Source organism: Eutrigla gurnardus (genome assembly GCF_963514095.1).
Source record: "Eutrigla gurnardus genome assembly, chromosome: 19".
In the NCBI taxonomy this organism is placed as follows: domain Eukaryota; kingdom Metazoa; phylum Chordata; class Actinopteri; order Perciformes; family Triglidae; genus Eutrigla; species Eutrigla gurnardus.
In genome coordinates, this window is record NC_139930.1 from 5,605,801 (window position 1) to 5,631,847 (window position 26,047).

Here is a 26,047-nt window from a genome sequence, read left to right on the forward strand (position 1 = left end):
TTGGGTGAGATGGAAACATTGTTGTATCAATAAAAAAAATCTAAGTGTGGCAGAAATCAACCAAAACAGGTTTAGTGAATAAATCGCCACAATTAATATCTTAATATCCTCAGGGCTCAAGGTTGAGAAATGTGGTTGCCTTCAGTGGCAATCAACATGTAAAAAAAATAGGGAAACCGCAAAACATGCACGCCCAAATAAAGTCTTTCAAATATTTGTTACATTAGTGCTATTTAAATATTGTTGTCACAGTCAGAACCGGAATCAGACATCAGACGTGACAACGCCGCGTGTGCATGGGTGCGTCTATAATGGCAAAGCAAATAAAATGATTTGACTGTGGTGTGGCAAGTCCGACTAACCCGTGAACATCAGATGATTGTACTAATAAATGGAGCCAGATGAACCTGAACGGGAGGAGAAACAGGAGATTGTGAATTAATAACAGAAGCAAAGCAGTGGAAGTATTAGTCCAAACAAAAGCACAAACTTATAATAGAATACAGTCTGAAATTGGAAAATTTAGTTTGATACCCAGCGATTCACTAGCACAGCGATTTAAGCCACATCTTCCTCTTTTTAATCTCCTAAATTAACTTCTTTTGCTAACAAAGCAGACATTTCCAAACACGAAGAAGGAGACGGTTCGTCCCCAAATGCTTCAGAATAGGTGGAGGTTGCCAAACGGGGCTAAAGGAGACAACATCACCGGCAAAATTAGAACATAAAGGAGAAGCGAGGCCGGATGGAAACGCCGAACACGAGTATGTGAAGATAACGCGTCAGTCAGGCGGGGAGGCGGAGGAATAAAAACCTGTTTTAGGATTTGGTACATTTGATGCTTTTGAGGATAAGTGGTGACAGTTTTTTTTCTGTCTCCATGTAGAATTTGAATGTTGAAAGTGACATCCTTCACACAATGCTGTGAATACATATTTTTTTTGCTTTTGAAGCCCTCTCGTCATTCAATGTAAGTCCTCTTATTTCGGGGCGATAAATTTGCCGTAAAACACAAAAGCATCTAAACATAAACGCAGCACGAGTCCCGGCTGACACGCTCAGCCCACGGTCATCAACCAACCAGGAAGTGGATTAGGTGTTTTAATTATTGGGAGATTCCGCCATTGTTTTTGTTTATTTTGGGATCATCCCTGGAAAGATAATGCACACTTCAAACTCTGTGTGTGTTTCTAATCTCCTCCTGGATGAAGCCGTTCAGCGAGCGGCTTCACTCTGCCTGTCAAAACTGCCGCCACCGCCGCTCGTCTATTTCAGGTCTTGGCTGCGTGTGAAGCTTTTCCTTTCCCCCCTTTTTAAACACATAACCTCTCAGATCTGCTGTTTGTCTCCCTGTCAGTGGTGTTGAAGGGACTGGTGTGTGTGTGTGTGTGTGTGTGGGTGTGTGTGTTGAGCTCAACAATGTGTGTATCTGACATATTTGTGTGTGTGTGTGTGTGTCTGGTTGGGACCAGAGGGGGGGAAGGGAAGCAGGCTTTGGGGGCGGAAGGGCAAACCATCATCCCCGTTGCCATGGAGCACAAAGTTGGCAATGAGAGGTGGAGGAAATGTTTCCTCAAGTGTCAGCAGAAAGAAACAAAGAAAGGGAGGAAGGAAAGGTAAGAAGGACGAATGGAAGGACGGAGGGAGGACAAGAGAGAAGAAAGGATAGCAGGAAGGAAGGAATGAGGGGAAAGAAGAAAAGAGGGGGGAAGGAAAGAAGGAAGGAGGGAAGAAAAGAAAGGAACGGAGAGGGTGAGGAAAGGTAAGGGGATGAATGGAAAGCTAAAGGATGATAAAGAGGGAAGAAAGGAAAGAAGGGCTTTACTGAAGAAAGTAATGAAGAGAAGGAGGGAAGGAAGAGAGGAAGGAAAGGTACGAAGAACAAATGAAAGGGGGGAAGGACAGGAAAGAAGGATGGAGGAAATGAAAAGGAGGGAGGGAGGAATGAGAGGTATGTTGGAAGGTCAAGAGGGAAGAAAGGAAAGAATGAAGGAAGAAAAATGAAGTGAAGAAGGAAAGAAGAAATGAGGGAAAGGAAGGACGGAGGAAAGGAAAGGTGAGTAAAGAAGGAAGAAAAAGAATTGAAGGAATGAGGGCAGAAGTTGTCTGTTTTTTTTCTTATTATATTATAATATTATTAATATTCTTATTATAAAAAATCCTGCAAAAACAGCGACTTCTCTTTGTAGTCTTCCATGTTCACACTGTGTACTTAACTGCGTAGTGTGGGAATGTTTACATGCTAGTGTAGACCTATGGTCTATATATATATATATAATATATATATATATTATATTGGAAAAATGCACATGCATCATTTAAATATAGTTAAATATAGTATAGTTTGCCATTTCAATCACAGCAGCTGCTGCTTCCTCTCCGGCGTTTTAATCGTATCCTAGACCTAACAAGTGTCTATGGTTATGGAGAAATAGTTTGTAGATCTGCGGCCCTGAGGAATAAGACGTATCAGACTATGAATACACAGTCAATGCTTGTTAGGATGCATCCACTGTTGGTTTCTGCATTGGGATTTGTTGAAATGAAGGAAAACAGAATATCACCACACTCGAGGAGACGAATGCAAAATCAATGAGCTTTATTTAGTTTTCTTTTCGTGCGGCCGTCCATCTCTTCCTTTTTCTTCTTCTTCTCGTCAAATCCAAAGCCGCGCAGAGAAAAAGCAGCCGCGCTGTCGTCTCTGCCAGCGAGCTTCACGCATTAGCAGAGAAATTTGGGCGAGGATAGAAACAGCCCCGATGGCGTGCCTGATTTTTGTTTCCCCTAATTGGCATAGCTTATTAAGTCACAGTTCACAGCGGAGAAAAAAAGGGGGTTGCTTTTATAATACCCCCCTCTCCCGTTTGATTTGATGCACTTGTACCGAGACAGATAACGCGCTTCAACGCAGCGAGCGAGCCCCCCCCCCCTTCGCCGCCACCCACTTGTCTCTATCCAGTCAAATCTGCCTCTGTTACGCCTGTCACTCAACAACACGCCGGCTGATCGCTTTCAAAATAGAGATGGAGAGCAGGAGCCAGTCACTTAATACCCCCCACCCTCGCTCTGCCTCCGAGGCTGTTCCATCGTCTCGTTTCCCCGGCGAGGAGACGCTCGCCGACTCTCACAAACACACAACCATGCTCTTAATTGTGGTGCGGATTAGGGATTAATAGGCGTTTTTAGCCATAATGGAAAATATTATTAGCCCCATTTGCTTTTCTAATGCTAATAATGACTCTGCTAATAATGGCAGTGATTTCAAGGTTAGCATCTGTGAGAACTCGGCGTGGGCTTGTGTGTGTGTTTTTTTGTTTCTTGTTTCAAAGCTCGGGAGATTGACGTGCTTCGGCGGACCGGCTCGATACCAAGTCAGAGCTCCATATGTTTTCCCCGAAGACGAAGCCGAGATGTGCTGAGCTGTTGAGTTTATATTTTCTTCCGTTTGGTTTTCTTTGACTTAAGTTTAATTGAGTTGAGTCGTTTAGTTTGGCTTGTTTTCAGTTGGTTTTAGTGTGTTGAGTTTTACTGGAAGAAAAGGCGTGGGCCTCTACGGGCCCCTAATTGGGGTACTTTGGTTAAACCCAAATCTATTGAGGAATATTCACCACGTTGGTTTCGACATTTAGTTTACATTTGGTTGGAGTTGGGTCATGATTACAGTAAGCTTGGTTTAGGGGATTTTGTCAGACACACTGGACAAAATAACAGTTTGTTGATGATTATCTCTTCAGTGAAAGAAATATGTCATGATGGTACCTGATGTCGTCCCTATTTGTAATGTGGTTGTTTTCGGCTGTGAGGAATCAACACTAGACATAACTGAATCAAAAACCAGGCTTTACTGTATGGTCACTAATAGATAGTTAACAATCAGGAGCAATGTCCCAGTTTTGACACAATCTATGTTAAGGTGTTGCAGTCAAATATTTAAACGGACTGCCAGCCAATCAGATCAATTGTAATCACTGAGCTGATGCCCTGAATTTGAACTAACGCCATCATCCGGTCAAAACCTTACCTACCAAATTCCCATCAGCCTCAGCAGTTCTTTGTGTTTACTGGTAATCAGCAATGGACCGTTGTTTGCCATACTTTGTTACTTGTTCAATCCTTTTCCTTTTTCTTTCATTGGTGAATCAAACGATGTATGCTAGCCTTTCATATTAGATTCATGAAGTAGTTACAATCACCAGAACAATACGAACATTCCGGCTCCCCGTGTGGCTCAAAGGTGTACTGCAGATATACATTTCTGCAAGAAGAAGTTCTGTAGATGTATTTGGCGACCACTCATATACCTTTGCAAGTAGAGGTGAGCTTGTTAGCATGCTAACGGTAGCATTGGAGTCAAAGCAGCACTCGTTGAATCAGCCCTGTAGAGTTATTAGTTATATTCACGTCAGTGTCTTTTCTTTTCACTGTCAGCTACACAATCTGCTCATTTCCTCTCCTCCAATCAGCTGGAGTTGACTGACTACCTGCCCCCCACCCCCCCACGTGTGGTAAACATGGTTTTAGTCCTCCATCCTCAGGATCTTTTGGTGAAACCTCCCGACTCCCCCCGTCACCTGTAAGCAGCCTTTCTCTCCTCTCTGCGGTGGGTCGGTGACGTCGGCGAGGTGTTGTGTGTTATCGTCGCTCGCTCCCACACCTGTTCGCTCCTACCGGCGGCATGGCGGCACGATCGCAACCACCGAGCCTAATTACCCAGTCCTTAAAAAATAAAGAGACGGGGAATGTCAACCAGCCTGCCTGGCAATTACAGCGGTGTGCAACACATCTTCGCAACAAACACCACTCCAATTAGAGGCAGCCAACTTATTCTGGGAGGCGGGTGTGTGTGTGTGTGTGAGTGTGTGTGTCAAGCTAAATTGTTTGGGGAGTTTAATGTTGAAACTTGTGTGTGTGTGCGGCAAATGAGGGGTAAGTGTGTGTGTGTTTGTGTGGCAAATGAGGGGTAAATGTGTGTGTGAGGGGCTAAAGTAAAGGCAGAAGAGGTGTTTTGTGTGAAAGTGGTGGCTGTTAATTGAGGAGACGAAGGTGTGGGAATCGAACTTGACGCAGTCGGAGCAGCTGATTTCGCCCACGTCTTCGCGCTCTTAAACCTCCTCTTCGTCCTCGCAGTTTTTGCCCCATCGTTCCTTGTGTTCCTCCTTCTGTTCTTTGTCCAAACCCAAGTGCTCTTCATCCCATCCGCCTTGTCGTTCTCTTCATACTCCTTCCTCTTTCTCGTCGCTGTTTTTACCCTGTCACTCCTCCTCCTCGTCAGCCTCTTCTTCTTCTTCTTCTTCTTCTTCTTCTTCTTCTTCTTCTTCTATCTACTCATCATCCTCTCGCCTCTCTTTAGCCTCATCTTTTGTCATCCCTTCTTCCTCATCCTCCTCTTGGCTCTTTTCATCCACTTGTTCCGCCTCTTCTTCGTCCTAACCAGGCGGCAACCTCCGGTTCTGAAGAGTGAAGCCAATGCTGAAGACGCTTAAACTTGCATTCTCTCCGCCGGCCATCAGGGGGCAACTCTTGCGATTGCAAAAAGAAATCAGATTGCATGGAAGTCTATGAAAAATGACCCCACTTCTCACTTGATGGCTGGTGCGAAATTCTAAAATGCCGAGAGCCGAAATGCCGAACTCAAGGCTTTAAAATCATAGTCCACAAACTAACGGGTGACGTCATGATGACTACGTCCTCCTCTTCCACAAGAGCATCCTTTTCTTCATACTGTTTTGATGATTACTGCCTCTTGTCATCCAAACCTTTCTCCTCCTTTCTAATCCCTTCTACCTCAGCATCCTCACTTGTTCTTGTCCTAACCTTACTCCTCTTCCTCATCAGCTTCCTTCTCCACCTCATTTTGTTGCCCTTAACCATTTCCCTCATCTCATTCCTCTGTCTTCTCTTTATCTCCCTCTTTTTCCTCCTTCGTCACTTTCAGTTTCTACGTTTCCTCTTCCTCCTCCCTGCTCTTCCTCTTCACCTTTTCCCACTCTTATTAGCTTCTTTCTTTTCCTGCTTCTTTTTTAATCATGATTTGTCATCCTTCTCCCTCATTCCCTCATCATGTCTTTCCATCATAAATCTGTCCTTCACATCTGTCACCATTTCTTCTTTTTACCTCGTCCTTCAAGCTTCAAGTTATTGTTGACTCACATTTTGTCCTCATAATGTTACTAAGGCGACCAGATCCCAACAAACCAAATATGGGACAAATGTGGGGCATCTAAAAATATAACTCAGTGTCTCTCTAACTTAAAATAATAAACATTTCTACTCTGCCCCTTGTACACAGATGTAACAGCTTGTAACATCTGTGTGCTTGGTAACAAACAATAAGCTATCCAGGTTACAGGTTACTGTGTCGCTCCATGTCATAATCCGGCTTCGTCATATTCAAAAATAACTGGCAAATATTGCTAAGGACTGAGATCTGAGAATCTCCTTCCACCAGCTTTACCCAGGCATAAGTAGTTTCACAGACTTTCTTGTAGCTGCATTCCAGTTTCTTCCATCATATTTGGCCTAAATCTGCATAGTTTGTGACTTGTGGTGCCTCGCAATTTCCCCCCCGGTTGCCACAGCTTATCGAAGACAGTGGCATGTGCGCAGTTTGATTGACATCAAACGGGTGATGACAGCCTTTGCCGTTTCTTCACACAAAACACAGATTTTACAAAAGCGTCTTTCCTGTGGTTGGTTTGATTATTAAAACTAGAGCCAATCAAAAAGCTGAACAGCGTTTCAATATGTGGGAGGAGGGATGAAAATGCTTGAGTAGTTAGGGTTGTCCCTCCGTCCATCTGTCCGGTCCTTTCCCGGAACGCCTGGAGGGAATTTTTTTTTTAAATGGCACAAACATCCACCTGGACTCAAGGATGAACTGATTAGATTTTGTCTGTCAATGGTCACTGTGGCCTCACATCCATCCCTTTCTTTTGAATACGACATCTCAGGAACTCCACGGAGGAATTTCTTCAAATTTGGCACAAACATCCAACTGGTGGTCAAATGTCAAGGACACCGATACCTCACAAGACACTTTCACATATATGCCAAGTAGGATAAAAAGAAGTGATGACATTTTGGACAGAGATTGATGTAAACTGCAATTAGACCGTTTGGCGAAGGCACACAACCTCAGAGCGGTCCTCTTTAAAATTAGACTCTTATTGGGGCTCTTCTGGTGCTTTCGGTGCAAAACATCCTGCATTCATGTGATGTTCTGATTCCTTTTTACTTTGTATTTCCTACAAACCTTCAACATTTGCTGTTGGAGCCTGCTCCTATTCAATGTTTCCAATGCCAGTTCCTCCCTTTTGACATCAACACAAAACATAAACCCGTACTGTTCACACTGAAATCTGACCTCAAGGCTGATAGTGTTTGTCAGAGTAAAGCATCCTGAGATGTAGCTCTCCTTTTTTAATTGTAAGCTTAAAAAGACAACATTGAGATATGGAAGGACAAACCTTTTTTAAAAAAGAGAGATGGTTGCTTTTCACTGAGAATACAAAGAAACAGCCTTGGTCTTAAAGCAATAGGTCAACATTTTGGGAAATATGTGTATTGACTTTTTTTTTATATACCAAGGTGATATATAAAGCAGCTACGGTTTTACAAACAGCTGAACATTGCACTTCATGTTGACCCAAATCATCCAAAGCATGATGGGAACACCGATGGCTTGTTTCACCGCTAACCAGTTTGGTTGGTTGAAAGCTGTCAATAGAACTTTTTTCGGACTAAACAATCAGTTTGAGGAGGATCTTGGTCTCTTCTGAGTGGACTCTGCTATGGTTCATTGAATTCAATGTGAGGCCTTGAGGGAATTCTTTCAAATTTGTTACGTTCCACTGGGACTCATGGATGAACTGGATAGAATGTAGTTGTCAAAGGTCACTTTTGACATTCTTGGGCATAACTCGAGAATACATATACTAATTCGGACTATTTCACACAAATGTCTCATAGGATAGGATTCTGAAATGATGATATTTTGCACAGACATGGATGAAAACTGCAACTTGACTGGTTGGCGCAGGCATACAGCCACAAGGCGGATATTCTCTAATTTTGAACCGTATGAGAAACTGTGTAAGATAATTTTGGTAACCATAAGCATGTGAGTTCCCTCAATCAGAAAGTGAAAATAACTTTTTTATTTGTGTACTACTCTGTGTACTTGCACCATAATATCTTTTGGTCGTATTTCTACCCATTTGTCATCATCCATAACATGCGCTTGAGTTGCCCGTCTAATAATACTTATAATGCTCATAATCAGTTATGTCTTTGGGAGTTTTGGGATGCCTTCAGGCTCATAATGTACCACCAACATGGTTCTTACATCCCTGACTCGTTTTCCATTCGTATACAGATAATCTGCAGTGTTGAACAGCTGTTGACAGTGGCTATTGGAGTTGTTCGGTAGGATTACGGTACAATCAAACATCCAACAGTTGCTCATTGGCCATAATTCATTAATAACAACAAATCATGGTCCGTTTAGCTTGATTAACCCGGCTTGACCAACCGGCATGCTATACGTGACAACTGGTGCGCTAAACTTTAGTAAAAATAAAACTTTTGCTCCAGAATTTGTCTTCCACATGTTCAAGTCATAAAAAACAAATGTTTGGTTCACAGGGTGAACAGAAAGGGTGTTGCATACCGTTTTGTAGCGAAGGGTTCAGGTATTGCTATACCCCCAGTGACTGCCATAAGGCTGTCAATGAAAGGAGTGCAAATCAAGCACAAAGTGAGTCCAAATGGATAATTATTCTGCATCCTCTGAGAGAGGGATTTGGTAAAGGAAGAGCTGATGAAGAGCAGGAAGACATGGAGGGAGGATATGATGACCTGGTCTTTCAGGTCACATCTTTGTCCTGAAATGGCCAGCCATAGAACAGCTGGGTCTCATTTTCAACCAGAGCATCTGCAGATTAATTCCATACCTGATGTTACAACCCCCTAAAATTAGGCATGATACAAGATCAATAAATCCCCCTTTTTGTTATCTTGCCTGTAAGGGAGTCAGCGGGATAGTTAAGTAAGAATGAACTCTTCTTTGTTTGGGAGGCGAGAGGGAGCCACACCTGGCAGAGATCTGCACTTTTGCACGATGTTTTTCACATGCAATGCAGTTTTCTCATATTTCATTTTTTCTCCCAACATCGAAACAAGATTTTTTTTGTGATATCAAGCTTATCTTTGCATATCCTAAAATAAAAACATCCCGTTTCCTCCCGATCCTCGTCCTATGCTTCCTCTCTTCCTTCAGTTTTATTCACCAATGACGCAGATTTGCCAGTTTTGCACATATCGTCTTTGTATGGCAGCGGAATCTCTTTGTCAAAAGGTGTTTAACGTACAAATGTGCTGCGAGTTGACTTGCCAGAGACACACTGAACCGTCACACCGCCGAGATCAGCGGGTTAAACCATCTGTTTCAGAGTGAGGGGCGGGATAGCGGAGAGAAGCAGCACGATGGTTCATTCCGGCTTTTGTTTTATTCTCAGTCTTTGGCAGAGCTGGCACCAGAGTTGCACTGCCAAGTTCCTGTGTGTGTGTGTGTGTGAGTGTGCGTGTGTGTGTGTGTGTGTGTGTGAGAGAGAGTGTGTGTGAGGAGGAGGAGATATATTTTCCAACCAACCCCCCCCTTTTCCCTGCACACACACACAAATAGTGATATACGTGCACAAACGCACACACACAGAGTGTAGATTGTCTGGAACACCCCTAGTGCCATCTGGTCTTGTGACGGGCCAGACAGAGTGTATTAGTGTGTGTGCGTGTGTGTGTGTGTGTGTGTGTGTGTGTGTGTGTGTGTGTGTGTGTGTGTGTTACTGTAAGTGTGTGTTCACGGAGAGATAGAAAATGGAGAGTAAAGGGAAGAAGTGTGCATGCATGTTGAGATCGAGTGCATGTGCATGTTCATCAGTGTAAAAATAAGAATACACTGCAAAAACATGCTTTCTCACATGCACACACACACACACACACGCACACACAACAATATCAGCAGTACATTTATGCCACCATCTCTGGCTGTTTTGTGCTGATTTGGATCTTCCCTGATGTTTAATTGGTGTTTTTGTTGGTGTTTTTTTTTTTTTGGGGGGGGGTAAAACACTGAAGTGCTCTTGAGCAAGACAGCTTCAGTATTACAAATCTAGAGCTAATCCAGTTCTTTGACCTGATGTTGTGGATTCTCTTTTTTTTGTGACTAGATTATTCATTTTGATTGGTTTAAACTGAAGTTAGAATAACAGTTGTTTTATTATCCATGTTTTATTGTCTTTATTTGTTTTTAACATTTATTTCTTTAGACTCATTACATATTTTGATTTTTTCATGTTTTTTTCGCATACTTTTTAAAGGGGCCCTATTATGCTATTTTTCCACAAGTTAATATAAGTTATTGATGTCTCCAAACCTGGTCTTTGAATTCCTCAACTGGAAAAAACATTCGGAACATGTATTTCGGAGTGGATCACACTCCTCATTTTCAGCTCTTTTACCCCACTTTTTCAAACGGGTGATTCTGTCGGGGTGTAGCCTTATGCTAATGAGATGACCCCTGACCCCGCTCCTACTGAGGAAGTGGTTGTGTCTCTCCGCCCCATGCTGTCCGCGTCCAGCTTGTTGCCATGGTTATGGTTCTACGCTACAAACTAACAGCGGTCCAGCCGTACCGCTTCGAACCGGACTCCGACCCAGAACCAGGACCGGCTCCTGTAGAAGTTCCGACGCCGCGGATGCAGCAGGACGAACCTGGATGGTTAGTTAACATGTCTGTGTAACGTTTTGGACGGTAACTCGATGTGTTAGCGTAGCTAGCGCTAGCCACAATGACGCTAATGCTGCGTTCTTCGCTCTATAAGTAACGTATCTGTGAGCTATTTTCGGCAACAATTAATATCGTTAGTAGTGCCGTGTTGTTGACAGTTCATTGTTGCATGTTTTCCAAATGGGGAACATTATATTTAAACGGATGAAAACCCAATGAAAACAGCATCCTGTATGCGGGCAGTTTGTTTACATCACATTAATGGGATTAAAAACGTCATCCTCTACACATAAAGATATACAAGCAACAGGATTTGGTCAGTATCATGTCGTCCTCCAGAATTATGTGCTGAATTGTGAATTATAGGCTGTGTGCTGTGTTTTATAAACGTGATTGTGCTCCATCTCAACATTATGTGCTAAACTTACTGTTACAAAATTCAAACATGAGGTTTACACCTCAGCTTGTCAGCAAAGTCAGTCAGGTTACCATATTAACAAGATTTGTTGTTGAAATGCTCAAATTCTGTACTATATTCATCTAGGTGACCATGTGGGCCTTCAGACACTGAACACGTCTGCTGCATGGAGACACCACAGGTAATGTTACTTTGTTACACCAAGTTGTCTGTTGAGATTATTATTCACATAACATGACGATTATCATGATTCACACTAGGTAAGAAGACGGATGCAGCAGCTGGAGGAGGAAGAGGCATGCATGGTGGGACATCCTGGTTGGAACTGTCTGTCTGAATGTTCTCTCTCCAAAACGCATGAAATATACAGCTGGTTATGGTGCTTTACACGTAAGAGGAATACAGCAGTCTGTTGTTTGTTTATCAATTGTGTTTTATAAAAATAAATCCCTCTATGCAACATATTATGCAGTCTTCCTGACCATTACTTCAGTAATATTAACCATGACACATTTTACAATTACTGTAAAGACTTTATTGTCAAATTAATCAGCAGTTGAAATTCACAGTTATATCAGAACACAAACGCAAACTGTTTGTGGCCGACTCTGCAGGATCATATCAAGCTCTTCTGAAGTCAAGGAAGAGCTGCCCTCCGAAGTATCCTCCTCCTCTACCGGGTCCAGGCGAGCTCTCTGTGATGGTCTCCTTATTGGAGTGGTTGTGAAACGGGTCTGGAACCATGGCTGCCACCAAAGTCCTTGCAGGACACAGTAGCTGTAACAGAGTTGTATGGAGGAATGAAACCCATGATATCACATAATAGAAATACACATCTGCACAACTACTAGTAGTTGCTGTTAAACCTGATCTCAGGTAGGCTACATGTCAGGCTACACACCTTTACCTGTCCTCCTAGACAGCTGACTGCCAACAGTAGCTGTGGTGGGTCGGTGTGGGACGCTGATGTTAGCTGCTGCTCTGTAAGCAGACAGACAGTCAGACAGACAGTCAGAGTTTACAACTACATCTGAAATGTGGAACACGTTACTATTTCACTATAACTGATGTTGTGACGCACCAATAGCTCGTAAAATCCCTTCGTTAGCGGTGCAAAAACAAACGTTTGGTGACGTCGTCTTTGCATCGGAGTGTAAACAAACACAGATCAGCTGCTCTTGCTGCCGCATTCGAGCTACAAAATGTTCCCAAGCAAACTGATGTCTAGCGTTATTTTACAGGTTTGGGCCCCCGCAGTACTACGTAACGTTAACGGTCCTCAACATCAATACAATGGAAGCTTTTAACGCAACACGCCAATGCTAACTTTAGCGCAACACGCCAATGCTAACACACCAATGCTAAGAAAGCAACGGTAAACTGTAACACAGCATATTACATAATATTTAGTAACTTACCGCTTCAGTGTCTGTGGTTGGCTCTCGGACTGTCGGTACTGATCCAAACTTTAGCCTCAGGTTAGAGGCATATCCTGAGCTGTAGCGACCCATGTTGTCAAAGCTCCTGTCGGTGAATTGCGTCGCACACACAAACACTCTTTACGGACGCGTGTGCGCACATTTCCATCGTAGATGCTCCGACGATGCCAGTAAATATCAGCAATTGGACTGCCAACTCGCTTTCCGTTGATTTTGGCATTTTGGTCCACTGGTTTGTACATCACACTGACAGCCAACAGGTATGGGGATTATGTGGGCGGGACCACACAGGTGGAGCGATTCTAATGAGCCGAGATGACCCATATAAGGCACAGCAAAATTCGGTGCTGACGTCATTTAGTGGACATTCTGCAAACCGTTCGTTTATCGGGAGGATTTCTTTCAAACTGAGAAAGTGAAAAAGGGAGATGGTGGTCTTTTCTGATACTGTGGGGACTTATTGACACCCCAGGGACCCATTTTAGGGTTGAAAAACATGGAAAAGTCGATTTTTCATAATAGGGCCCCTTTAACACGCTGAATCACACACTGCTTGTTACAGTCACTGTACATTCTACAACTGTTGGGTTAAGTGCTTTCTAAAAGGCACATCAGGAATGGTCCACAGAATTACTGCAGGGGGTCCCCAACATGATTTGATCCCAAAGTTTTTTTACTTCCATAAATGTCCAAAAATACATCTCTACATGAATACAAACTATATTAAGCACATATAACTCTTCCTGTTTGTTTAATATTGTGTTGAGAAATTGTCGCTTAGCATTTTATACATACATCATTACAAAGTACTGTTATACATGGCACTACAGGCTGCACTACACATTATTGTTAGTTTAATAAGCAACACAGTTTTATAGGATATGTAATAGGGGGTCCCTCCACTGGGTCTCTATACGCCTTGGGGGTCCTTGGCCTGAAAACGTTATATATTTGAACCAGCAGATTTCTATTAAACCTCTAACCCTGGTAGTGTTTGTGCCTTGCTTAGGGAATTTGAACCTCTACCACTGGCAGTGTTAGTGCCTTGCTTAGGGAATTTGAACCTCTACCACTGGCAGTGTTAGTGCCTTGCTTAGGGAATTTGAACCTCTACCACTGGCAGTGTTAGTGCCTTTCTGTAAGGATTTGAGCCTCTAACCCTGGTAGTGTTAGAGCCTTACTCAGGGGATTTGGACCTCTAACCCTGGTAGTGTGAGTGCCTTTCTCTAAGCATTCAAACCTTTAACCGTGACTGTGTGAGTACATTGCTCTATGTATTTGAACCTCTAACCCAGGCAGTGTGAGTGCCTTGTGCTAAGGATTTGAGCCTCTAACCCTGGTAGTGCCTTGCTCAGGGGAAGTGAGCTGCAAAGTGTGAAGCTTTCATTGATAAAATAGTGGATTTTGGCAAACAGACAGTGAATGTAAGAAGGAAAGCTGATGAGAGGGTCAGATCTTGACTGTGTGTGAGACACATGTGGGTTGACCTGAGGAGACCAGACCGCTTCGTCCTCATTGGCTAAAGGACATCTGGCTGTGTGTGTGTGTGTGTGTGTGTGTGTGACCACATTGATCTCCCCTCTCACATTCCACACTGTCAGGACTCTGAATAGCGAGAACTCCTCACTCCAAACATTCTCTCTCTCTCTCTCTCTCTCTCTCTCTCTCTCTCTCTCTCTCTCTCTCTCTCTCTCTCTCTCTCACTTTTTCCTCTTTTCAGTCTTCGTTCTTTTTTCCGTCCTTTCCTTCTCGCCATCCTCTCCCTCTTTTCCTTCTGTCTCATCCCACTCACTCTGTAAACTTACGCCAGCTCAAACTGGATAACAAGCCGCCTTCACTTTCACATTTTTTGGTAGTGAAACAATATAGCTAATATGATCACGGTTGGTGTGAATATCGACATTTATATTTTAGAGCAAACTTGAGACTTGAACTTCAGCCCAACACCTTGGATATGAATCAAAAGACTTTTGTCTTAGTGATGCTGGAGAACCGTTAATAGAGCTTTAAAAAAAGTAATGGAAACAACGACGTATTTGTGCATTCTAGGACTGAAAGGGCTTTTCTCTTGAAATACATTTTACTCATGAAACCTTTAAACTTGGCTTAGCTTGCTTCACAAGTCTTGGGAATATACTTGCACTTGAACAGGTTTCGTCATATTGATGATGACTGTGATATGTAAAAAAAATACATATATATATTCATATATTGTTAATAATACACATGACATTATTGTGTAAATACTCCAGCACCTCATATGCTGTGTTTACACCAAACACGAAGCAGCCTATTTCCATGACACAATAGCATTCAAAGTCAATGCAAAAATCGGAATACACATAACATTTCAGAAAAATGCTTTTGGTATCGCGATAGTAAGGGTATATTGAGTTTTTTGGCAACAATAATGGTGCAGTGAAAATCTGATAGTCTCTGTTCACTTCAGACATGACTCTACTCTAAAGGACATAAGAATTGACTTGGACTTACCTCAAAATGTCTGGACCTCACACTTGAAATGTCAAATCTCTTTGAACCTGGCTTACCCCCAAAGAACTTGATCATTGTCTTGGACTTGTTGCAGATCACTTCAGATGTGACTAGACTTACTCTAAAGACATTTACTCTGAAAGAATTGACTTGGCTTTGTCTTGGAAAACTTGACTTTGACTTTACAAACAAACTTGATCATTCTCTTGGACTTGTCTTTATAAACTTCAGACTTGGCTTGAACCTTGGTGAGAATTGAATTGACATGGATTTTTGTCAATTATTTGAGACTTTACTTGGACCTGCCCTAAAGAACCTGATAACTGACGGACTGAAACCTGTCTAAAATAACTTAATGATAATATATCAAGTCTTAACTTGACACACTCTGACAAACAGACAACTTGTTTTGGACTTGGTCTCGAATCCCTTGTGACTTTGAGGATACCTGACTTTGACAGACATGATGTGACTTGAACTCGCTGTGACAACCTTGAAACCTCAAAGCCTCGAAAAGACCTGATTCCGAGTCTAAATTATGTTTTTTTAATCGTCTAGACTGGCGGCAGCATGCTGAATTACCCATGCATCACAATGGAATGTTAATTGAAAAAGTTGAGAACTACTGTTTAGTATTTAAGGCTGTTTGTCTTATTTGACAGCTTTGTGTCTGCAATAACTTCAGGGTGAAACCCTCACTTCCACACAGTGTTTTTAGCCTTTGGTTAAGAGGACGTTAAAGAGGACATTAGTTTGTTTTTTGTTTTTTTCCTTCCCCCTAGACTTTCCTCCGCTCTCCCATTTTCCGGCCTGCTGCCTGTTGGATGGCCATCCATCGACAGCTTGAAGCCATTTGAAGGACCAATTATCCAATAAATGCGGCTTTATGAAGTTGTTTCCCTGCTGCTGTGTTCTTGGAAGGCAGAGGTGTATATCAACAAGATTTACAACACTGGAGCTTGAGAAAGAAATCACCACCATTTGGAAAAATGTCACACCTACTTCTGCAAAACAAACAAACAGATTTGCATTATTTGTGCTTTATTGTCTCGGCTGCCAGAATCCAAAGTCGGCGGTTGGAATGAATTGAACAAAAGACTTGATCCAGGAAATGATCGACGTACACTGCATTGCCAAATGTATGCGGATATCGCCCATATGTGATGATTGAACATGTAATTCCAAAACCACAGACATTAATCTGCTGCTGTAACAGCCTCCTCTTCAGGGAAGGCCTTCCACCAGATTTTAGACCCTGGCTGCAGGGATTTCTTCCCATTCAGTCAGGAGAGCTTTAGTGAGGTCCAACACTGATGTTGGCTGGCTCACTGTCGGCGTTCCGCTTTATCCCGAAGGTGTTGAGATCAGGGCTCTGTGAAGACCAGTAAAGTTCATCCACGCCAAACCATTTCTGTATGGGGACAATGCCAAAGCCCCAGACTAAAAGAGTGTGGACATTGGTGTTTACATATCAAATGAACTCCAATGCAATGGTTATTTTCTACACAGTTTCAATAGCTGTTTTTCCCACTCATGTTTAAAACTCCATTGCAACAGCCCTTCTTGCTGGGTTAGAATGACTTGTTCTTGTGGTTGAAAACTACCCAAACTGGGTTCACATGAACAAAGCAATCAAACCCAGCGAGGTGGCGTGTTCATTCAACTCAAACATTGCTTTTTATTGACAAGAATGCTGGGTTTATTTTCTCATAAATGTGTCTTTATTTGTATGTTTCCTTACTTTAAAATATCTTATCTATCTTTTTTAATAGACTGTACCTAGAATAACTTATACGGATATGTATGCATAATCTAAATACATTTAAGATTTGGTAATGCAAATCATAAATAAGTGCAATAATAATCTGTTCTAAAGACAATTTACCTTATTTTGCAGTAGGACATGGTGATATGTGTGTACAATATAAATACTGTATTAAATAAATGCTAGAATATGAATAGTATGAATTTTTAAAAGGTAATTCCCTGGGACTCCATAAAAAGGTTCTTTCAAAGTCAGGGGTGAGCAGAGTTAAAACCACAACTGGAAATCATTTACATGTTTTATTACCACAAAACAACAATCTATAAAAGACAACTGCACAGTTCCTAAGAGTCCCTAAGTGTCAAAGTCAGTGTTAAATCAGCAACCTAACACATCCCCCCTACAAGTCCATTACAGTCTCTCTGTAGGTGAATTCACCAGTCCCACTAGAACAAGAAGTTGTCTCCTTCAGTCCCGCAGTCTCTCCGGGTCACCGTTTGCTTTAGAGAAACGGACAACATCTGCAAATATCCTGCACATACATCAGGATGCACCGCATCAGACTTTGACAGTCCCAGTACCAATGACAAAATGCTTTCTTTTTGTTTTAAATATCGGCCGATACCTAGTAGTTTGTCAAACTCCTAATGGAAATATGGCTGCTGAATCATTCACCAAGATTCCTTTTGGGAGGTTTTTCGTCAGACCTAACCAGTGAATACTTTTTTCTATATGAAACCACTTTGAATTCTCTTGAAAACATCAGCTGATTAAACATACAGTGAGGATGTACATATAAGGGACCCAAGAGGTTTTTTTTTCTCTTTTTCCACTGGCGTAACTCTTTCAGACAGAAGGCTCTGGGTGCGGCCAGAGGTTTTAAATACTTCAGTCCGGACTGAGGAAGCAGAACTAATTGCTTCAGTGACTGTGTGAGGGGAGGCAAGGCGAGACCAGGGGTCTGTCACTTCAGCATGTGTGTGTGCGGCAGATAATGAATCTGTAAGCGTGAACTGAATGTATTTCTGCGTGTTTGAGCAGTGAAATTTGATTAAGACCACTTTGTTGCCCAAAATAAATCACTCCTTTACCTCTCTCACGCTCTCAAAAAAGTATTATCTGTGTTTTAGAAGCAAGAATCTGGAACAAAGATCAGTTAATCTTCATTATGAGGCACAGCCATATTTTCAGGAAAGCAGGCGCTCCACTCCCTGTTTCCTCAATAAACACTTTCCTTCCCTGAATGAGTGTTGAGACTGAGAGAGTCTAACTTCTTCTGGTGAGGATGTACCCTGAACTTCATACACAACTTTGACTTTAACCTATTTATGAGCTTTTTTTCTGGGGATAATACTCGTAAAATACTTAATTAACATCCCTAACATTTTGACTAATTCACCTTTTGTAACTTGTGTAGAAATTTAGCAGCTGCAGTACTTCTAGACCAACCATCTCACAAGTCCTGTCCTCATCGTGGGGTTGCAGGTTTAAACTCATTTCATAACCCAGTCCAGCTTACTCCAGGATGAAATGGTTATTAATATATCGCTGATGAGACTTTTGCGGTGCAGAGTCATCAGGCTCAGTAGTTATATCTTCAGCTACAACCAGAATGTTTCCACTTCTACCTCTACAATGAGACAACCTTGGGAGTTAACGGAAGCGATTCCTCCTCTCTGCAATGCTAAGCTAAGCTAGTGGCTGTAGTTCTGTACTGGACTCACAAAGGCGAAACGGATGCCTGTGTTCTTGTTAGGATTTCCCAAAAAGTTCCGTTAAGTACACTTCATTGCCAAAATGATGTGGACAACCAAACACTAAACCCATATGTGATTGTTGAACATCCCTTTCTAACACTGATGCTGGTTGAAAACCTCTGGCTCACAGTCACAAAGGTGTTGGATGGCATTGAGACTGTATATAAGAAGTGGACGTAGTCATTGTGATGAAACATTGTTTCTTCTAATAGACTTCCATGCAATGAGACTTCTTTCTTCAACCAGCGGAGTATGAGGCACTTTAGCGTTAGCTTCACTTTCCAGAACCAGGGCTTGCTGCCTGGGTTGAGGCCAGGACTCTTTGCAGGCCAGTAAACTGCGAAAACCATTTCCTCATGACCTGACTTTGTGGGCATTGTCATGTTGAAGCAGGAAATCTTCAAACTGTTGCCATAAAGTTCTCAACACTCTGTTGTCCAAATTTTTATCGTATGCTGTAGCATTAAGATTTCCCTTCAGTGGAGCTCAAGTGCCCACACCACAAGAAGCATACTTTTAGCCATATGGTCTATTTACTTGGGGCATGTTGCCTAAGCAAATATTTATTTCAAGCTACCACGTTATATGTAGACGTGTGTGTCGTAGCGTGCGATCTGCATGTGCACAGACGGTCTCATTTGGCAGCCTGTCTGTAAGAATGTAACCTGAGACACACACACACACACACAAACACACACACACACACACACACACACACACAGGCGTTCCCACAGTACCTCTCTCTCAGATGTGAGCCTTTGTCTGCCCTCGACCCCCCCCTCCCCTCCTCACTCGTTGCAGGTGTTCATCATGAGGCAATAAAACAAGTAGTGACTGTTCTCCGTCCCAAACACGGCCCACGCTCAGGCTGCAGACCCTCTACCCCCAGCCCTGCTCCACATTTACTCAGTCCTTTCTCATTTGTAGCTCTGCATGTCATAAATGTGAGTGTGTGTGTGTGTGAGTCTTTAAGTGTACAGTAGCAATCAAAAGTATTCAACCTCCCAAAGATTACTTTACCAATTACATTTTTGATCAAGAGCTGGATTTTGCTTTGGATGACTTCTTCATCAGTTGAATGCTACATTGTATTAGTGTTTAACAGTATATTTTCTGAATAAAGCCATGTCACAATTATTCAACCCCCTTAATAATATTGCTGTTTTAGAACCTTCTGCTCATTTGTTATGGCCTAGAGTTGAGTTAAAACATAATTAAGCCTTTGGGAACTCTATAATGATCCTTGATTTACTTCAGCTGTGATGCATATATAAACCCCACCCGTGACGGTGTTCAAGGTGAGTTGCAATCATGGGCAGCACCAATGAGCTTCCACAAAAGCTGAGAGAGGAAATTATTAAATTGCGCCTAAAGGGCATTGAATGGAAGTTTTCCTAAAAAGTTAAAAATCCCAAGAGACATAATTGGGGGCATTGTAAGGAAGTTTGAAACGTATGGCACAGTGGCAATCCTGCCTGGCTGTTGGAGAACATTTCATAAAGAGCCCATAGCAACTTGGTCAGAAAACGCCCCGTGTTACTGCAAAATACCTTAACGATGACCTGATGAAAGTATCTCTCAACTATCCAAGATGCACTCCACTCTGGACCACGAGGAACGTCAAAGGTCAACTACAAAATGCCAGATGCAAATTTGGATAGGACTGCAGAGTTTTGAGAGACTATTCTCTGGACTGATGAAACTAAATTAGAACTGTTTGGAAACATGGTCCAGGGGTATGTCTTACTATGAATGGCCGGGCTTATGACAGATGGCAGAAGAATGCCATCGGTCAAGCACGGAGGTGGGCCATTGATGATGTGGGGATGTTTTTTCCTGGAGTTGCCATTCGTGACCGCAACCTGACATCAAGGATTCCCAGAAATACCAGGCCATTTTAAAGAGGAATGTGATGCTCTTGTTGAAAAATGTAATCTTGGTGATCATAGGACTTTCCATCAAGACAGTGATCCCAGTCAACCAATGCTTGGTTAAGAAATAGATCCTGGAATGTCCTTGAGTGGCCTTCTCAGTCATTGGATTCAAATCCTATTTAGAATCTTTAGTGGGATTTAAAGAAGGCAGTTTCAGCAAGGACGCCGTCAAATGGCTAGAGGCACATGAAGAACAAGCAAAGATTCCAAAAAAGACTTGTAAGGAGCTTGTCAGCACTTACCGAAAACGCTTATTGGAGGTTATAAAATCTAAAGGATGTTTCACTAAGTACTGAAGCTGGGGGTTGAATATTAATGCACATGTGTTTATTCTTGGAGATTCATATTTTTAACAACAACAGTTTTGCAACAGTGCTATATAGCACCTCAATCCATGCCAAAGCAGCACTGAGGAACCAACATTATTTGTGTGTCTGATCAGGCGATCAAGGCTGATCAGCTGAAAAACAGCCGGTTTCAATCTGGATCGGTACATCCCTAATTCTGATAAGACAATGCTGCTCTGGCTGACTCATGAGTTTCTATCATCATGCAGTGAAGAGAAACTAATTCTAAAGAAATGAAACCACATTGAATCAGCCTCCTGAAAGGTTGTTAACTGAAAATAGAGTGAATGGGTGACAGAGAGCTAACCTGAAACTCAAGCTGAATCTATTTAAAGATAGTTTACTGAAACAAGGAAATCTTCCATACATGGTACAGTAATAACAGCCCTTCAGATTTTCCTATATGATAATGATGATGCAGGATCCTGCTGCAGCTCCGAACTACATGCATCGCTGCACTAGCGAGTGTTTCACAATATATAGAATCAAATAAAAAAAAGAGAGATTTTTATTTGTATCAGAAAAAAATTAGCTCTGCCGTATCAATTCGGGAAATCAGTCGGTTAAAGGTCATGCTAAACTGTTTCCTCAAATCATTTCCAACCATAAATTACAAAAATACTGTTACTGAAATACTATTTCCAACGTGATTTTATTATTTTGTCTGTGTTTGTGAGCTGACGTGAATGCAGTTTTTGTTCAGTGTGTGTGTGTGTGTGTGTGTGTGTGTGTGTGTGTGTTGACCAGACCGCCGCTCTCTTAATAGTAATAATGTGAAATGTGAAGCAGCAGGTTCTGGTCTCTGTTAACATAATGACTGCAGTTATAGAGTCTGACAGCCACACACGCACACACACACACACACACACACACACGCACACACACACACACACACACACACACACACACACACACACACATGGTTGACTTTCCATTAGATTTAACAGCCTTTACCAACCTTGTATGCAGAAGTAATCAAACTAGCTTCTCAGTGTTTTTATTTAAAAAAAAAATGGACTGATCCCGACTGTTTTATCCTGATAGTAATAACAGACAAAACTACAGATTGTATCATAGCAAGCATCACAAAACGTGCACATGTGCTTAAATTTTTTGCCATTATTACAGAAGTTATTACCTCATGAAGCATTTGCTTAACCTTTTGAAAGTTTGTATTTAGCATTGTTTCTATTGACTGTTCATAAGAGGTGGACATAGTCACCATGACATCGAAATGCCCCGAAGTGTCCAGAGAGGAAGGAGCTAAGTACAACTGAATGCTGAATAAGACACTTTTAGGTGACTGAAATGTCAAATATCAAAATGTCATATGTTAAATTTCATGAACTGAAAACACCTGTGAAAGGGTTTAAGTTGTAAAACAAGAACAACAAAAATGGCATGGCATTATCCCAAGGTAGCCACGCCCTAAGCCATACCCTGCTTTATCGTCTATTTGACTCTAAATGGTGGCTCGACATTTAGTGACACTAGCAGAACATTACCAGCAGACCTTACTAGATACAAACTATGTTATCTGTGGTCCTGTACAGAACATCAAACACCAAGACACAGACCCATGTGTTTCACTTATTTGAGTTTTTAAATGGCCGCTGCAACCTGTCCAGTAGTCAACACGTTCAACAGCTTTCAGCTATACCGCCGGCGTTTTGCTCTCTCAGCCCCAATGCGTCCGTGGTTGCTCGTAGTAACGGCAGTTGAAAACAACAACCGGACATGTAGGTGTCGCTAAAGCCTTCAATAATTTTTAATTACATGTCAATGTTTGTTTATTATCTGTGCCAACCATTTTGATAAGTTACTATGATCAACACACAGAAACGGATGTTTCCAATGTCATAAATCACGTGATAAGTAGGGTAATTTTCTCATAGCCTATCAAACTTCTTTTTCTAACCAGAGGAGTCGCCCCCGATGGCCAGTAGAGAGAATGCAGGTTTAATTTACTTCAACATAGCTTTACTTTTCAGACACGGAGGTTGCTGTGTGATATTACATTAACTTATAGCCGCCTTCTTTCTTTGCTTCTTTGTTGGCACATTCCTACCTCCTACCTGAATAAATGTGTATTATAACATCAGGGCTCATAAGAGTATATGTGGTCCTCATTAGAAGATGGCCTCAATTAATTTAACCGAAAGTTAGCCACCTAATTAGACAAAGAGGTCTTCATCTTCCCGGTTGTGTTATGTATAGTGCAGACCACTGACTGACCTCGTTTGTAGCTGGTGGTGTCTCGTTAACAGTGTCGTCTACGAGGAAAACACTTCTTGCACGGCAGGACTTTTTTTGTGTGTCCTCACGACTACACATGACTCCACATGCTGCATGAAGTTGGTGTTTATGAGCTCGAGCTCAGCTGAAAACAGTCAGGAAGACCAGTGGTCTGTTTGGAACGTAATTCAGTTTGTGTTTGGACGAGTGTTGTTGTCGTCCTGAACAGTGGAGCACGCACACACACACACACACACACACACACACACACACACACACACACACACACACACACACACACACACACACACACACTCTCACGGACCTGCTTTAATGTGTTTAGAGAGAGCAGCAGAGCTCTCCATCGTGCGTGCCCAGACATGTATTATGTGGTTTTCAAAGGGGAAGCCTTCACTTTAGTGTGTGTGTGTGTGTGTGTGTGTGTGTGTGGGGGGGGGGGCACCCATAACTGGGTGTGGGTGTATTCTTGAGATCAATGAAGTTAGAGAGAACAGCGGATTTTGACTCCACACACACACTCCAGCGAGGCCTGTTCTTAGTCAAGTGTCACGCCGTGCCCTTCTGACATCTGGTCCCCGACAACCTCTGGAGTCCTCGGTTTGTGTGCGAGCGTGTTGACGTCCGTGCGCATGTCTGCGTTTGATTAACTACCCATTGCCTGTCTGTGTGACAGACCCTGCCACTGCACTTGTACGCGTTGTAAACCAACCTCCTGAGCAGAGCATGCAGGCAGAGCTGTCTGGAAACTTGGATGTAAAGATCAGGCTGCAGCTTCCCCGTCTGCGGGTTTTTCAAATGGAAAAGTTGCTCGAGAAAAGCAGTGACGTAGGTTACAGCGCTGATGCACAGGAGCAAAGAAGTCTACTGCTCTGGATGAGGCAAGCAGCAAGTTGTATTTTAGCTACCTAAAAAAATCCATATCAGTTCACGTGTACGCTATTTAGAATTATCTCGCTGTCAGACGGCCCTGACTGACATGGAAGTGAAGCCCTCATATTGCTGCCAAAACACTAATTTTGCCTTGCTGAACATGGGAGCTGCTGGTCGTTTGCTTGTGTTTTTGTGTGACTTTTTACTAACGTGGTGTCCACAGGAGTACATTGCGTAGCTTTCACGAGTGGACCGCCATCTAACTTAATGTACGTAATACACACACTGTAGATAATTACTTCATACATTACTTTAATTGGGCTGCGGCAGGAAAAATCCCCACTATAGCTGCTTTGTACATGTTGTGAAGTCCCAGATACCAGAAACCAAACGCCGTCCTGTCGTAGTTCATGACATCTTCCAGAGGTGCTCGTTGAATTTCACTGTATCTAACAAGACACACTTCAGCTGGTTTACTACAGCTGGATGAACCCAAAATAAATGACTTAGCTGTGATGTAATTGCAATAAACAGATACAAAGGATGCTGAAATAACTACATAATGATGGTGATGAGTAAAATGTCTGAAGTCATGCTTCGTTAGGCCTGTCTGCAAGACGACAAGCTAACGGTTTTTAAAATGCTTGTTTTCTGAATGGAGTTTGGATTGTTGGGTGCTAGGCTATGCTAACATTGTAGCTGCTCGATAAACACTTAAAATAACGTCAATCTAGACATATATATGCCGGGAACTCGTCTGTACCATAGACAGTCTCCGGTCTCCTTCCTTCCTTGAAGACGTGCCCCTACCCAGTGTCTGATTGGCTAGTACTTGCTGCCTTCTTCACAGAATTAGCTGATTTTATTGATGGGTTGGCAGGGTTAATGATTTCAACTCAGATGTGGATGTTTTCATGAGGATGGCAGCATGGTTGTATTGTACTCTCATATTGTTACAATGTGGCTAAGTACATTGCTTATATGGATGGGAATAAAATTTCACATTAGAGATTTACATTTTGATGTGCTGTAATAATTAAAGGTAATGTTAACATTAATACTGGATAAGGTACAATGATTAGCAAGGGCATTTTAGAAAATGGCACTTTATATCAAACAGGTGGGCCGAACCTCTGTGCTGGGGAGTTATGTAGCAGCTTCATCATGCAGAAACCTACGACAGGTTACATGGCTAAACAATTTTAGAGGGGCTTGTGAAATATGCCCTTTGAATTACTTTCCAAAGAAATGTAGTCACTTCAAAATATTCATGTTTTTTTTTTCTTTAGTGATTGTTTTGGGAAAACTTATTTTTGTGAGTCACATGACTGTGGTCACTATTCAACTGTCTCTGGGGAAATGTTAGCGGCAAGCTAGCAACTGTTTTTTTTTTTCAAGAGGGTGTAATTTGCTAATTGCTTCTTATAAAAATTTAATTTAATTTGACCAGATTCGAAATTCTGTCACGATCTCTGCTCCAGTCTTAGTTCTCACATCACCGTTTTACCTGCACGTCAGAACGGAAAACACCATCCAGGGGATTATTTCTGCGGTGCTTTGCTCACCGAGATATTAAAATATAACGACTGCATACCAGTGAAAAAACAGCAGGCCCTCAGAGGACGGAATCTCACACTCACACATGTGTAGCATGTTAAGTGTGAATTAATTGGATTGCTGCTGTTTTCTAGCCACACTTTATGAATCTCATCTGTGCTAGGATGTAGAGTTTGGTTTGCAACAATACAAATTGGCCTGATGGCAAACAAACTGAAGCAAATTAGCAGTGAGAATGTTTTTCCTTAACAAGCTGCATTCTCACTCTGCCAAGGCTGCCACCGATTCTCTCTGCTGACTACTACGTCGTCCTCTGAGTGGGAATGTTTGACTTATCACACCACCAAAACTCTCACTTGTGTATTGTGTTTGTGTGTGTGTGTGTGTGTGTGTGTGTGTGTGTGTGTGTGTGTGTGTGTGAAAGG

General features: G+C 42.2%; 1 protein-coding gene and 2 long non-coding RNA genes across 5 annotated transcripts in view; 2 read left to right on the plus strand and 1 right to left on the minus strand.

Moving 5' to 3' along the window:
- The window catches only part of tcf4 (transcription factor 4), a 210,642-nt gene that overhangs the window by 7,932 nt on the left and 176,663 nt on the right, over positions 1 to 26,047 (plus strand). The gene's annotated exons all lie outside the window — the stretch shown is intronic.
- LOC311029900 lies at positions 10,616 to 11,728 on the plus strand. Its single transcript, XR_014598926.1, has 3 exons — positions 10,616 to 10,777; positions 11,331 to 11,385; positions 11,465 to 11,728. It is a non-coding gene; the product is annotated as an uncharacterized lncRNA (long non-coding RNA).
- Positions 11,820 to 12,807, minus strand: LOC311029901. The gene is made up of 3 exons (XR_014598927.1): positions 12,623 to 12,807; positions 12,106 to 12,185; positions 11,820 to 11,981 (listed from the first exon to the last, which is right to left on the minus strand). It is a non-coding gene; the product is annotated as an uncharacterized lncRNA (long non-coding RNA).